Below are 16,047 nucleotides of genomic sequence, written 5' to 3'. Positions count from 1 at the left end.
ACTTTGAAGGCGGAAATCTGCTATCACCTTTGTAATCGTTGCTAAGGGCAAGGACATATTCTGTTGCGATAAATTCTGATATCACGATACACATTCAACATTTATGGATAACGCAAGTTTTGAGTCGTTAGTCCACGCTTTCCTATCAAGTAACCCTTTTTCTGCTGTTGTATTCGCATTACAAATATAGTTATTATGTTCACATTGCCAGTTGCTACTTCAATATAATGCAATTCACAAGACATTTTATTTTCATTCAACGAATGCTTGCTACTTTCTATTCCATATTGTATAGACTTTTTGATTTTCCTATGAACTAGTGTGTCTAATTTTTGTATAATAAAAGAACCTTACAATTTGTTAGTTCATAAATTAACAATGACTGAAAATACAAGATATACAATGAATAAAAACTTACAGCATAATGTGGGAGATGATTCAAAAGCGTGTAAAAACTCGGCGTTAAGCCATGTATTAGGTTTGAGATTGGAACCGATAGATTAACGTCTATGGATTTTGTAGGATCAAAAGACGTCGAAATCAGAAAGAGATCATTAAAGGATACGATTAAAATTAAGTATCAATAACATACACGTGAAGAACGATTGAAAATGTGAAAATGTCTGGCTATTTGAAAGGGTTATCCAAGACCTAAACAAGACGAAGATACAAAAACTATTGCACATGTTAAACAAATTCCAAAAGGACTCGAACCAAACTTAAACTTTAAATAAATAAGATGAACAATATGCGGTCTTGTCGCTTGATGTGATCTTCCAGACAACCGTAGGAATACTTTATATTATTGGCTTAAGTCTAAAAAAATAGTAACGCAACTACGAGTGTATAGTTTTGATTGAATGTAAGTATATTATATTATATTATACATAAATATATAACATGCTAAATATCATACAAACAAAGTAAAATAAAAGTTTAAAACAGCAACGTGAGCTTAATTAGTTATGGAAAGGTAATCTTTTTAAAATGTAATGTTTTGTAAAAGCGTCTTGAAAAGTGTCAGTGATTTTGCCCGTCGTATAGCGGCAGTAATTTATTCCATAATCTGACAGTCTGTACAGAAAAAGGCTTGTCGAAGGAGAAAATATGGACGGGAGTTTTTAGTTGATAAGCATTAGAGTAGCGTAAAGGGCGGGAATCAGATAAGTGCACAAATTTACAAAAGTCTTTAGGTAAGGCGGTAGGTCAATAATTTTGCATTATCATCAAACTCAACTCTATTAGATACTACCTAGTCTTGCCATAAATATTGTAATAAAGAAAAAAGAAAATTGTTAACTGCAAATAACATTTATTACTTTTACAGTGTGTCAGTTTAATACATAAATATAAAACAATTAAAAATATAAAAAGCTTATTCGAAGTGGTCTCCATTGGCTGCAATACAGTCCTTTAAACGATGAGGCCAGTTATCAATAGAAGCACGCACTCTTTCCATGGGAAAATTCTTCACTGCCAATCGTATAGATTGTTTTAGGGACTCCAAATTATCATGGCGTTTAGAGCAAGCTGTACTCTCTAAAACTGACCACAAATCATAATCCAGCGGATTAAGATCGGGACTAGACGACGGCCAGTCTTCAGCTCTGATGAAGTCCGAAACGTTCGATTCCAACCAAGACTGCGTGGACCGAGCTTTATGACCCGGCGCCGAGTCTTGCTGGAAGGACCATACTTGGTTATTGAACATGGTGATGTTAAGGGGCTTAACTACCTTCTCAAGAATGGTATCTTGATACACTTGTGCCGATGTTTTGATACCTTTTTCACAAAAAATATGGCTCAGTCACTCCTTCATAGCTAACACCCCACCAAACCATCACTGAAGTCGGATAATGTCCACGTTGCACTCTGTCGACTAATTGGGAAGCTTCCTTAGAGCTTTGAGCATAAATACGGTCATTTTGTTTGTTAAAATGTTGCTCAATTGTAAAAATTTTCTCATCCGTAAACAAAATTTTTCTGTGACCTCCCTTTGCGTACCGCTTCAGTAGTTGTTTCGATTTTACCACCCTATTCTTCTTTAAATTATCAGTTAAGAAATGGCCAGTGCGTCTCTTATAGGCTGCAAGTCCTAAGTCATCTTTTAAAATACGCGACATGGTTCTAGGTGCTATCTTCATTTCCCGAGATAAAATCTTTTGCTTTCGGACAGGATTTCTTCGAATTCTTTCCCTTACTGCTTTGACCACCTTTTTCGTACGAACACTACGTGGACGGCCAGATCTTTTCTGTCACAAACAGAGGAGGTCTCATTGTACCTATTAATAGCCCGGTACACAAACATTTTACTAATACCAAGTGTATGGAGAGTTTTAAAAATTGCATTTGGCTCCATACCTACTTTGTGTAATGCTATCACAGCGATTCGGTTCTCTTTATCACCCCACACCATTTTAATATCGCAAAATATTTTACAATGTATTGGCGCCAAAATGAGAAAACACAATGAACAATCGTATAAAAATGACAGATTCGAAATTCAAATGTAATATTTTTTTATAATTAAGTGTAACAGTATTTATGGCCAGACTAAGTATTGTGTCCCTTTTGTGGTCTATCGATCATAACTATACACCAAGGAATAGGAAGCTTAAGTATCCCTCAGTGCTAGAGGCTACTTTTGTAACAAAATTGGATTTTGATACGGATTAGCAAAAGTAAAATTTTAAGTAAGTATATTATACATGCTTTAATGGTGAAGGAAAACATCGTGAGGAAACCTGCATAGCTGAGAAATTCTCTATAGGAAATTTGAGGGTGTGTAGTCTACCAATCCGCACTAGGTCAGCGTAGTGGACTAAAGCCTAGTCCCTCTCAGTATTAGAGGAGGCCCTGTGCCCAGCAGTACGACAGATACAGGCGTAATATTATATTATTATATTTTAGCAACATTATTCTCCCATGAACATGGGGTAAAGCCATTTAATGCGGGCTACTAATCCAAGCAAAAAATGGTTGTTTATAAATTACTAATGGATAATCTAGACAGTATTATATCTAGGTAATTTATATAAAAATATTAGTCGACATGCTTCTTATTTTTTCAAATCTTTCGTTTTTTTTCATTCATATGTTCCATGAACGAAGCAATTATTAATCGATTAAATAACACGTTTTAATTTACGATGATTAATAAGTACAACAATAGCAAAACGTTTAAACATGTTTTCCGTATCAATTTGTAGTTTTTCAGCCGGAGACTTTATTCAAGGTCTTTCAATAAGTACCTCTTTTGGTTTTTTTTTTAATAAGCAAATCATAAATTATGATGTGGGTAAGTGCAAATGGTCTAATGATATGTGCAACAACCTAAAATACTTATGAGAGATTTAATTACGATTGTTTTCTCATATCTTAACTTATCATTTTCAAAAGTGATACATAATTTATTAAGCAATAAATTAATGTGTTTCTTACCTCGGCAATCAGGTGTAGAATCACGTTAGTCATTTACCCACAGAGAGATCAAAGTTCATTTATAATATTAAATTGGTATGACGTCAAACGTATGACTTTTCCTTTTCTGTTTCTTGGGAATTATATAGGTATGTGTATTAATCGTTTCCTCAAAAACACAAACATACACACACACATACACACACACAATTTATAACGTTTTTATAAATTATCCCCATATATTTTTTATTTATGCATCATTGATTTCTGATTGGATTTTTAGTATTTAACAATATTTGCAATCTTATATTTTTTATATTAATACTTATAAAGACAGTGTGAATACAAATAATTCTTTGTCTGCAATAGCTCTCCTTGTGACGACATAACGACGAGAATGTGCGGTGTCTTTGTTCTTAAATCTGAACTAAAATACTGCGACCATTGTTAAAGAAATAAGCGCATTACCAAAATGTAAAGTTTACGAATTTAAAATATGTATATTATATAACTATCGTAGTCTAGATTCTCTATCATCTGTATTTTTTTATACAACTTTGACGATACCTGCACAGCTGAATTTAAAAATCTGGTTAACTATTTTTTTGTTTTATTCAAAGGTTGTTAGGTATATTTTAATGAAAGATATTAATTTTAATATTCGTCACACGCTCTTAGGTTGAGGTTTATTTAAAATATTGTTTTGAATCAGAATCCAAAGTCCTAAAGGTTTATTAATTCGTCCTAGCAGTAATGAAATAGATCTACTACTTAGATATAAACAACGCAATGAATCTTTATTAAGGATAAGTCATAGTCCAATTGTTTTATATGTAAACATGGACTCAGTGCTTAAAGGGCTCATATTACCTAAAACATTTATGTCTACACCAGTTATGTTTGTAGCTTGAAGATAAATGACATCCTTGAGATGATAGTAAGTATTACCGTTTTAATTTTACAATAATTTATGTTCCTTTCTGTCAGAGACACAGTAAAAACGAATCATAAAAATATCGCCGAACCAGTGCCAACATAAGCTGGTATTCTTATTCCTTCACATTACTTATACAGGTAATCCGAAAATTAAAACTTCTGTCTTGGTCTACATTCATTTAAATCCAAGCTCAGGAATTTATAATTCTGTCACTGTAGTAGAAAAAATAATAATTAAAATCTAAAATACCATATTGATTGTCGTATTACGAGATCGATAAAAGAATATTTGACTAATAAGGTGAACGAATAGCCTTCACCCACATTCTCAATGACGTATGTATTTTAATACGTAATATGTTATAATCTCACGACTTTAGGCGAAGGTAGAGGCTAGAGAGCAACTGTAAGTTCATTAGATATTAGTGTATTCATATATTTGTTTATATACATTTGTAATTAGCTATGTATGTATTTATATATGACTATAGTTTTGAAACTAGTATGTTTTATAATTGTAACATATTTGTTTTAATAATAATATCAGCCTTGTGTTATATACTGTTCCACTGCTGCGCACGGGCCTCCTCTACTACTGCGAGAGATGGATTCGACATTAGTCCACCACGCTGGCCCAGTGCAGATTGGTAGACTTCACACACCCTCAAAATTCCTACAGAGAACTTCTCAGGTATGCAGGTTTCCTTGGAATGTATTCCTTTACCGTTAAAGCAAGCGAAAATTTATAAAAAACACACATTTTGTTTAAAGTCAGATGTGTTGAACGGGTACATTTATATTTATTTATGGTAACATTTGTTAATATGTAATTTAATTTGTTTTTGCGGCAACACGCCTTTTCTTTCTCTTCCTGTCACGGGCGAGCAGCCACAATAATGTAGTTCATTAAGTTTAAATAAGATATCATATTAAATAATAGTGATCCGTCACAGTGGTTTTATTAACAAAATGTATGTGCCCTTGGGTTTTGAACCAGCGGACATTCATCGCCATTCCGTTCCACACCCAATTAGGCTATCGCCGCTGTTTAATTATTATCCATATTATTTATTGTTTTTATAATACACCTGTCTTCGTCTCTATCTATACTCGTGGTCTCTACCATCTGAAGGTTAACTAGGAGAAAATGGCCATGGCATTAGCCGCCTTTATACTTTGTGTACAAAGTCTCATTAATATATAAATAAATTCTCAGGGATCATGAGATTAAGTGATTGACCTATATTGTTGTGGTCAATAGCGAGTTTATCGCCGTAAGCGCCGCGCAGACGCACATTTTGACTCAAACTCAGAGATCAATCCTTTTTCAACTTTAACTTTCTATATGTTTCAGAAATTATGATTATAAAAAAAATATGTTAGAACATTTTTATAAACACTCGTTTGTCTACAATTTTGTAGAACTTATTTTTATGATAAAACTAACCGTATTGTTTAAAAATGCAGCAAACAAATCTGACGAACTTTGATATCGATTTATTTATGCTGGATCATTGTATTTTGAATTTTATTTATATTCGTGTTCCGAACATTTCCCCTAATCTTTATGCTAATTTTTGTAAGCTTGGATGTCATTTGACCGACTAAGATACGACCACGATGTCAAATAATGCAATATAAGGAGTTATTTATTTAAGCCTCATTTAGACGGATCAATAATTGCTAGCAATTATCGTACTCAATTATTGTACGCCGTCTGAACTTAGGTACACAATAGAGAGACAATCCTCGCCCTCGTTGACTTACATACGAGTCTTTGTCATATATTAAAAAACAAATGTTGCTGGCGATTATTGCCTACCATTATTTCTAGCATTGATTGATTCATCGAAATGAGATTTAGGACCTAAAATGGACGGTTATTGTACTATGATATGCCTGCTTTAATAAAACGAACAGCCTTACACAATGCTTGTCGGTGGCTTTATAACATACGCTGTTTTCTCTAAGACATTTTTCTTGTATAGACCTCGATATTATTACATCATTGTAACAAGCACAGTGCGATAACATAACTCGTAATTGAATGCTTCGGCGTAGTTGTAATTGTCTACGGTGAAATCCTGGGTTCGAATCCTGGCATGGACCAAAAAATAATGTGAGTGGGTTTTTCCATCTTAAAAATTACTTAATCGCAGCTCGGAGGCAGAAAGTTTACGGTGAGATACCCCCGTGCTTTGGAAAGCACATAAAGCCGCTGGTCTTACGCCTGATCTCTTTCCAGCCATATCGGATTGAAGTCTCACCAGACTATAAGAGTGAAGAATTCACCTGTGTATTGCGCACACACTTAGGCACTATAATATCTCCTTCGTACCATGCTGATCTTCGTTGATATTGACCGCCGTGGCCGAAATCCGGAGAGGCTGGAAATAATTTAAAAATTCAATTGTATTTTTATGTAGCGTTTGCCATCAATTAGACAAGGCTCTTGACCCTCGTTTTATGCTGACACCTAAATTGAAAAGCACATTTAATCAAATAATCGGCATTCGATAGTTATCTGCACGTGAAGTTGGATAAGACCTACATAGATATACTATCGTTTCTATAGGTCGTTGCGTAATTTATTATCAAAAGTATTTAAGGTTAATCCGTTTCGAAACCGTTTTCAGAATGGTATGAAATGGTAAAAGCAAAGTGTTTCGTGTGAGTATTTCTTATTTTAATTTTCTAAAAAACTTATTTTTTATATCGTTTTTTATCCCAATCCTCTCTCTTTATACCATCCTATTGTTATTAAATCAGTCGCTCGTTTACAGGGATAATATATATTAAAGATTTACGGTAAATGATGTACTATATTGTCTCATGTTTTTCGTATTCGAATATAAATATATATAATTTAATACCAACCTTGTAGTACACACTGTAAACTGCCCACTGGTAAGCACAGGCCTCATCTACTATACAATGTAATAACTTTGGATGCTTAAAGCCGGTTAGCAGACCTCACATACTCTCTTAATACTTATGAAGAACTCACAGCTGTTTTGATTTACACACGATGTTTTTCTTCACCGTTAAAGTGAACGATAATTGATAAAAAATACACACATGGCTTCAAAACGTCGGAGGTGTGTACCTTGAGTTTTGAATCTGCGGAAATTCGTCTCGGCAGACTGTTCTATTCCCAAATAGGCTATCATGCATTTCAATAGTGTAGTATTAATATGTTAAAATTATTTACGTTTTGGCATGTTATTTTCTACGACGCTGCCACGTTATTCATATTAAGTATATGCTGTTTTATATTTGAAATAGCTGAGTTGACATTTCACATTTATTTAACCTTTGCAATATTATCATAAAATAAAATAGTTGTAAAAAAGAATTATGGAAAGAATTGAATTAGCATCCAGCTCTGTTAGCAAAAACAATGACTTTTGACTCACGAAACATAAACGATTTAAAAATGACAGTTGTATGTATACTTGTCTTGTCAATTGTCTCAACTTGTCAATTTGAGAATTTGTCTTATTTTATCTGACAATTGAAAAAATAAATTTATCAGTGTTAATAATTTTAGTAATAAAAACATAATACTATGTTAGTGTAACTTGGTGCACTGTGAAAGATATATAATTCATGGTTAAACAAATGACCTCGCTCCATCTCCCCTTATAAAGTCATTAGCACTCAATTATTCTATTCGAAAACCAGTTTACAACGAACAGGTTTTTTGGACGCAAACACTGCAAATGATGCATAATATTACTATGCTACCAGACAAGTATATACTTACCTGAATAATAATGTGAATTATAAATGTTTTATCATCAAAAATTTTAAGTCATGTGTTATGTCAATTAAGATGGGATCGATGCAGTCTTTCGTTTGCTATTAGTTGTAACTAATTGTCTATTTAAACCATTTTGGCAACGCGCAGTTGTTATCATTTGCTGTCGAGAACGTTTACACTACTATGAAATTGGAAGTTGCTGATGTTGTTAAAGTTACTGTCTTAGTTTCTCGGAAACAACGTGACAGCTTGCGGAACATTGTACAAAGTTGCCTGTACGATGTAAATATTCTGAAAATATTTTGGGGAGTGAGAAAAGTACGTATACTTGTCGGCAGGCCTTTTTTGACACTTCTTTTTTGGGGGACGCAAAATCTCGAACGTTGTAAGCCCATTTCTTGTACCCCCTCCTTTCTTGTAGTTTTTAATGACAATTTTTTTCGACATTATCGAAATTTCGTTTGGAGACCTGCGTGTCTCCGCGTATCCCCACAAAAAATGCCCTGCTCGTCGGTATCTCTAAACGCTGCTTAACCCACCGTCAATTTCAATTTTGCGACATAATTTGTGAACAATGCTTCAGAAAGAAAACTCTGTACTTTCCTACATGCATCCAAGTCTCAATGATATGACAACGCACGATAAGCCGTGTCCTTTCTGTACCCGGATATTCGATACGTAGATTATCGCGTGCTACTTGATAACATTCGATTCAGTCCAGGTTCACGGAATGGTACAAAATTTACAATAAAGACTTACTTTAGAGTTAGACCACTGAGAATTCTCTGTATCGTAGTCACTTCTATTGACTAGCACCGTAGTCAACAATTGTCACATAGCAATCATAGATTAACTTCGACGGATCATAGGGAAGCGATAAATATGAAAGTGGATTATTTGCCTAGATGAAAACATTCGATCACAATAGAACAGCTGTAGTGATAATCATTTTCTGTACAATATGTCTATATATATGTTCGCGTTCAATCTTTGTGTCGGAACAATCAGCTGCTCAGAGTTCATTGACTCTTAACAGCTGGCCGATAGATATCAAATGTGAGCAAAACTACAGTTACTATGAACTTCCTTATCCAGAAACGCCAAGAATGATTGACTCTTAGACATACAAATAAATTTTAAAAGACCAAAGGCATTATTAAACATAAAAATACTTATTTCGTTAATTTTAAAACAAATTATCATAAGTCTGAATCAAGTGACAAATCTTCGTCATCCAGTTAATGCGAAAAAAAAGTATATTTACGAACATAATCTCTTCCCATACATATTTAAACTGTTGCAAAAACAGTTAAAATAATTGTGGTGTTGGCACGTGAGGTTTTGCACGTCGCAAATGACCCTTGATTTTTGCTTAGCGAACCTAATATCTGGTATTTTGACGAAGCAACGCGACGATCCGAAACATTACAAAGTCATTATATATCCGAAAGCACTTGTCAGTTTATTCAACTACACATCCATAGTTCTATGCCACTTTAAAAGTAGGATGTGGGCAATTTTAAGCGACCCCAACTTCTCAGCTTTTTTATTGGTCCGAATTAAGCTATTTGAGAAGGGCAACATTGCCAGATATGTGAGTGAATGAAACGTAAGTAATTCGTATTATCAGTGATATTAGTTTCACGTTTTTACCGTGTAATGTAACACAAGGCAATTTATGAAATTTTATTAGAATCATAAATTATGACAGCTCAAACATTTTTTTACGTATAAAGTGATTGAAGATATCCGACACTATTAGGGAATGATATATTTATGATGCTAATTATATCAGTAGCGATCTGTACCTCAAAATGAATCTTTATAGGAACACTTTGTGGTTCGTTTTTCTGTCAGTTAAAACCCTTTTTCTTGGGAACGAAATTGACATACTTATGTGAACTTTATATATAATTATATAATTTACTTTTATGAAATACTCGGGCCTATTTGTACTCTTAGCTGTGAAAAAATCAAACTTGTGAATTAACGTGATCAAAAGAAACGATTATTTATGTCGCATTTGTCCTTTTCTTACCTTTTGCCACCTACATAATATAACATTATTAATTTACATGGTGAATTGTGAATTATTATATTTACGTAATTTGATAGTCAGCAAAGTTGCTTTGGTAAAGTAAAAACAAAATTTAGGAATGTTGAAACAATACCTTTATTAATTACCAATTACTTACATTTTAATAAATGTAGCTATTTTTTTACAATGTAAGTAGCTAACTAAATTGGCAAATGAGAATACCGTTCACCTGATGGTAAGTGATCACCAATTTTATTTAAAATAAATTTAAGGCTAAAAAAAATTAATAAAATTATTGTTTTCTCGAATCTATTTTTAAAAAATATGTGCAAATTTTTACCTATTTTATAACAAATTTTTGAAACGTATCTCTTATCCATATTGTAAACTATTTCGCCCATATAAGGTCGCGTACATAAGTAATTCTTCGATATCGCATTAGCAATAATTATGTTTTGTTGTTGAACTTAGAACTGTTTGCTTGATAGGTAAACTTACTTACAAACATAGTTGTTAAAGATAAGATTTATTATATGTATAATTAATTTTCATACATTTTATTTGATAAAAATCCTGATTTTGTTAATTCATTATTCTTAGGTTTGCTTTTATTTAAGAACGTAGATTCGTTACCTACATAATATAGAGACTAATTTGCCGTATCACTATTTCATCACTATGTCTCATTCTTTCCCAATTAATGTCCTGAGCCGAGGTTCACAACCCGTTAGTGGATTGCCCTTAGCATGGTCGCTTAATTTTCAAGGGTTGCGAGCGCCTAAAGCTCCACCTAAACCCGCCCGTTTACCCATTTGTATAAGCGGGTCCTTGCCAGGGGCCGTTCGAGTATTACGTAACGTAATTTGGAGGGGAGTAGTCTCGTAAAACGTTACGATGCGTTACAGGGACGGGAGGTGGCTTTCGTACAACGCGTTATGTAACATTAGTTTTTTTGTTATTTTAAAACAATAACAAAGGCATTTTAACGACTTTCCAGTACTTTGCGTGAAAAAAATTGTGAATTTTAGATAAAAAGTTACACTGTAGAGTTATGTAACCGGAGGCGAAGGCGTACAGGAAAATGTTACGGCGCGTAACATGGGGGGGTGGAGGGGTAAAAAATCTTAAAAAATTGCGTTACGTAATACTTGAACGGACCCCAGGCCAACAAACGTAATGTCAGGTGGACAAAAATAGTTCAACAAAGAACAAACATACGTAATGCCAGGAACCATCAGTTGTAAAAATTTATTAAATTGTAAAATACATAAACTTTGATCGTAATAATATGCAGATAGAGACCCGTTAAAAGTTTGTATTATAAATACCAGTTTTTGCACAAAATGCTAACATGTTATATAAATAAGTTGCTTGAATTAATGATTTTTCTTGCAACGTTTTACGTCACTCTAAACTAGGTATTTATATTCATCATATAAATATTTAAATTTATAACAGAATGCACGTGTAATGATATTTTCTCAATAAGTAATAAGAGGAATATTCTTCCCATGAAGTTGGTAACACCCTGAGGCGAAGCCGCACCGATGAAGTCTTTGGATAATTTATATTAATATTGAGCTATATTATCAAAACGAATCTTTATTTGACTTTAGAAGCTAAAAATATTAAGTATCTAGTATGCTTCTGGGACTGACTGACTGTTATAGCAGAGAGTAGGTAAAAGATTTGTAGAAATAAAATAATATCTATACCTACATTAAAGAATTCGGTTTATGGATATCTAGATTTATTATCATTAGTAGATTTATCTTATTATAACTTTGTAATAAACTAACGTTACCTGCTAACAGTGTATTTTTTTTGTAAAAGAACTGTAATTTTTAGTTTGTTTTGCCTAACCATTTAATGCATCAGCATTTTAATCATAATCTAACTGTAGTAAGTTGGCAACGGAATATATCTCGGTTTAATGTTTATACATAATTTTATGCCGCCTACATAATTATACAATATTTATAAATACTATAATATTCATTCAGGATCATTATAATCTGTGGTCATAGAATCACGTGACAGCATGATCTTTGAACTCATCATTTATTAAATACACCATGTTCCTTAATGAACTTCGATTCTCGTTTAGTGTTACATAGATTTATATCGTTCAGGAATAATTCTTAAATATAAAAAAAAAATAGGTAATTTCTGCAATATTTATGTTTATAATTAAAAACGTCGAAAAGTTGCTTATTTCAATGTCAAACTGCTTTCGGTTGTTGTCAACGGCGGTAATCAAAGATACCACTTTTGATTCCTGCCTGAATATTGATTGCCTCGGTGGCGTAGTTGTATTGCATGTCCGGTACAATAGCGCTCTGAGGTCCTGGGTTCGAATCCCGGGTCGGGCAAAGTGATATTTAGGTTTTTCTGCTTAGTATCAGCCCGGAGTCTGGAATTTGTGCCCGATATGGCGATAGGCTCGCCCCCTATCATATCTTGGGACGGAACATACTTGGTGAAAAGTGGGTGCCCTAGTTGCGCCTCCGCATACCCCTTCGGGGATAAATGCGTGATGTTATGTAGGTACTTTTGATTCCTAAATGTATCGCAAAACATTTTTGTTGTTTTTACATTTATCATTTTCACTATCCTTACATACATAATTTGCGTATCAGTTATTATATTATTATTATTATTATTATTATTATCCACGTTATTTTCTACGATATAGATGCTTCTCAAACCATTTCTAATTTAATGAAAACATCAATTTACCAAGCGGATGTCTTTAATATATTGATAAATTAATATAATATAATTTAATTGCTGTGTAATATTAGTTGTGTATTCTAATTAAGTATGCCGCTAGAAACGACCTCATGAGCTATCGTTGTTAAAGTTTATCTCTTGACAGCTTTGCTTTATGCATTCAATTTGCTACATTCTGTATTGTGAGTTGTTTTCAACTAAGCAATTATGATATAACCTTGTATAAAAAGGAATCGTGGTTGGCATAAAATAGAAGTAAATATTTACGCATATAGCTTGATTGAACTAAAAATGTTAATTATATCTACGAAATAATTTATCAGTTGCATCATATAGTACAATGTAAATAGAATTCGGTACTTATGTATCCTTATGCAATCTGACTTTTATGTAGGTACAATCCACCTAATATTATAAATGCGAAAGTTTGTGAGGATGGATGTATGTATGTACTTGATGTTTATTCCTCTTTCACTAAAAAAACTACTGAACGCATTCGGATGACTTTACAGTAATATTGTTTATACATTAGAATAACACATAGGCTACAATTTATAGCGATTTTGTGTAATTTGGTCATAATATAACGATACATATCAAGTAAGTCGGAAAAAAAGTATGGTGGAAAACGCCTTCACGCGGGCGAAGCCGCGATCAAAAGCTAGTAATAAATATACATTTTTTACACATTTTTCTCATTAATGAATGAGAAAAATGTGTGTTTTAAAAGTCCTCAACTTTGCTCCAATTATCTGTTAAACCTTAATTAGCAAGTCATAAGGCGTTGCACAAAAAGGCAACCAACAAACCATAATCACAAGGCTACAATGATTAACACTATCGAGCGGATTCATCGTCCGTGATTCAACTAATAGGCGGCTAAAGGGCAAATTATAAAACCCGATAAAGACACAATACGAAGTCCAAATCAAGGCGGAAGCAACACAATATATCGCAATGCAAAACTATGGCCGGTGATTGAAAATTGCAATCGCTTATCCAACGACAACAGGAAGCCGCGATCAACCCACAACGTGTATATGCCTGGTTGGTTCTACTGTTGTTTTAATCTTAAAGCTGATTCATTTTAATTAATTATTTTTTTAAATTATATACGTTGTCATAAAGTTAAGAAATTTTGCTGTAAGTTTCGGTTTGGTGTTTTGATAAAAAAATGTCATGTAGACTATTACTACTTTACCGATTACTATTATGTTTTATTTCGCCAGATTTTAATGTCTGTAAATTTATGGTACCGGTTTTAGTTAATTTTCGTTTACGATTTGACAAGGTTACTTTACATTTAGTTTTTAAATTTCCGTGGTTTAATCTGTAAGACGTTTCAACACCATTTTTGTAAGTAGTGAAATTAAAGTCAGTGTTACTATGCAAATATAATACCTACCATTTTTTTACCATAAACGTGGTTAATCTTCATTTGAGGTTATTATATAAATGTTGGTTTATAAAATAAATAATAATCAAAAAAGGTTTCAATAGCTGTAATAATAATGGCTAAAACAGAACACAATTGTTCACACCTTTCCCTTAAAATACTTTTAAAAAGTACGGCAGCAAGTTCTGGTGTAAAGAAGTCATTATTTCTCGGATCTTGACCTAAAAAACTATAAAGCGTTTGTTATTTTTTACCACGTTGACTATGACAAGGGCGGTCTGCTTGCGACATGTGTTCGACCCATATTCTTATCAATCGTCCACTGTCACTATCGTAAGTCAATAGTCAATAGTCACCGAATTTTAATTGAATTTCCTTATCTCGCCAATGACATGATCCATTTTCCCTAATAATTTTGTTCTGACATAATTTCATCTGTTTATAAACAGTTCAACGACCCAGTTTTTAGTGATAGGCAAGTGTATGAAATGAGGGATCCCGGTTCTTATTTTAGGTCGGGGTATCAACCTTTTTATGTAAAAGTGGAGTTTTGATTTGTTATACTAGACCTGATGACATGTCAGTCTTGGGTACAGCTCTCTGTTTTTCTTAACTAGTATTATAAATGGAAAATATTAGATTGTTTGTATTTCTGTTTGTTTATGATAAATTAGAATACTTCTTCGAAAACTTATGATACTAATGTTTTATCTCAGGAATGGGCTACTCTATAACTAATAAACTAGTAGTCTATAATTTACAGAATCAATAGGTATTAACAACCAACTTTTATTATTTCGTAATTAAGTTTTTCTCCTGCAATCTTCGCCAATTAAAAGTATTATAAAAATCAATGTAACTATAGACCTAATAACATCAGACATTTATTTATGACAATAAAAATAATGCCACTTATATTACCTTTGTATTGTATACACACGCGAATTACTCATGGTAAATTGTATTACCTACTATTATAATCTTACTTGAATAACATTATAATTATTATCTGTTAGATCATGTAATTAATGTGGGAATATTTTTTATATTCAAAGTATTTGAGCAAACCTAGTTGTTGTTGATGTTCATTTAAAAAGGTAAAGACTACAGCGTGAGTGAATTAACTATCCATGATAATTATATTATTTAATATTTATAATAAATAAGCCTTAGCCCACGGCGATGCCGCGTGCTACTTCATGCTCTACCTTTATAATAATTTACATAACATTCAAATTCATATAGCGTTTTAAATGTTTTTGTATGAGTTTATGAAATATCTTAGATCTAACAAAAAACAACCTTCACAAACTTTAACATAAAACAAAATACCTAAAGCATCAACTAGGTTTGTATATTGGACACCGGAACGAAAGCGATTACTCACATAGAAAACAAAATTTAGGCAATTGACAGTCGTCACCCAACCAAGATCTAGGGCTAGAATAGACCAGGCACACAATCCAGCCGTCAAAATTTTACTGTAGTCCAAATCACCCATATGCAGTCCGTAATAAGTATAATCGAAGTCTAAGTATGATTTCAAAAATCGATTACAGAAAACGGACCTAGAGCTATAGCAGCAGATACCAAAAAAATATTTTATTAAAGTAACGCTTTGCTTCCTCATACTTAAATCATCCCCACGATCTTCTATTTTTTTTACACCATTAGACGTGTATTTTAATCTCCTTGTGCTCAAGAAAGACCTTGCAAAAGCACATGTTTATAATTAAAACAAAGAACGTATGAAGTATGCTT

The 16,047-nt window shown here is 32.9% G+C and overlaps 1 protein-coding gene and 1 long non-coding RNA gene across 2 annotated transcripts in view; one reads left to right on the top strand and one right to left on the bottom strand.

Moving 5' to 3' along the window:
* LOC115440587 (ATP-binding cassette sub-family G member 4) overlaps window positions 1-16,047 on the top strand; it is a 32,347-nt gene that overhangs the window by 1,357 nt on the left and 14,943 nt on the right. The window lies entirely within an intron of this gene.
* LOC115440589 lies at window positions 6,387-7,874 on the bottom strand. Its single transcript, XR_003938370.2, has 3 exons — window positions 7,234-7,874; window positions 6,649-6,743; window positions 6,387-6,453 (listed from the first exon to the last, which is right to left on the bottom strand). It is a non-coding gene; the product is annotated as an uncharacterized LOC115440589 (long non-coding RNA).

The sequence above is a fragment of the Manduca sexta genome, chromosome 24, assembly GCF_014839805.1.
Source record: "Manduca sexta isolate Smith_Timp_Sample1 chromosome 24, JHU_Msex_v1.0, whole genome shotgun sequence".
In the NCBI taxonomy this organism is placed as follows: domain Eukaryota; kingdom Metazoa; phylum Arthropoda; class Insecta; order Lepidoptera; family Sphingidae; genus Manduca; species Manduca sexta.
This window is presented reverse-complemented; position numbering and strand designations above follow the sequence as displayed.